An 800-nucleotide genomic window follows, 5' to 3' on the forward strand; every position below is an offset into this window, starting at 1 on the left:
GGGTTTTGACATTAAGACATATAGATACTTTACAGGAGAAATTAAGGTGTAATTTTATTCATTTTAGCAAATGAATAAAAATGGGGAAGATATTGCTAATCATGAATCCAAAGATTGTTGATTCAAGACCTTCATTGCTATTATTTAAACAAAAATCACTAGTCACCAAAACTGAAAACTTGAGAAATATTTCTGTATTTTCTATCTCCCTTATTTTCTTTCATATTCAAGAATGGTATATATCTCCCTTTAAGAAAAAAAATTATGTTCAATTTTCAGTCACAAAGAGGAGTTATAGGCTCAGAACTAAAATAGTCTTTCCTCAACTACTTTCTTTTACAGATGAGTCCACTGAAACTTGGGGAAGTTTAAGTCACTTGTCCAAGGTCATCCAAGAAGATAGTTATTAAAGTAATACTAGAACAGAGCTTTCCTGGTAGTCCATTATTATTCTTTTATTTATATCATTCTGTTAGCTTTGCAAGAGTTGCTCTGATGCTATCAAATGACTCTCATCAAATATTTACTGAACACCTATTATGTGTCAGGCACTGTGATATAATGATAAGCAAAAGGATGCAATGGTAAGAAAAATATTCAATGTCTCCTCGCATTTAGAGTTTATCAGAAGTCTGATATATTTATCAAATGATTTTATAAATATATAATTTCACACTATAATAAACTCTACAGAAACTATATACTGTTGCTATGAAACTGTAGTCAATTTGATCTGATGGGTTGATTAGATCTGTGGGAAGTAAGACTAAGCTTCTCCAAGAAAGTGATGTTTAAACTAA

This window comes from Perognathus longimembris, chromosome 7, assembly GCF_023159225.1.
Source record: "Perognathus longimembris pacificus isolate PPM17 chromosome 7, ASM2315922v1, whole genome shotgun sequence".
Taxonomy (NCBI): domain Eukaryota; kingdom Metazoa; phylum Chordata; class Mammalia; order Rodentia; family Heteromyidae; genus Perognathus; species Perognathus longimembris.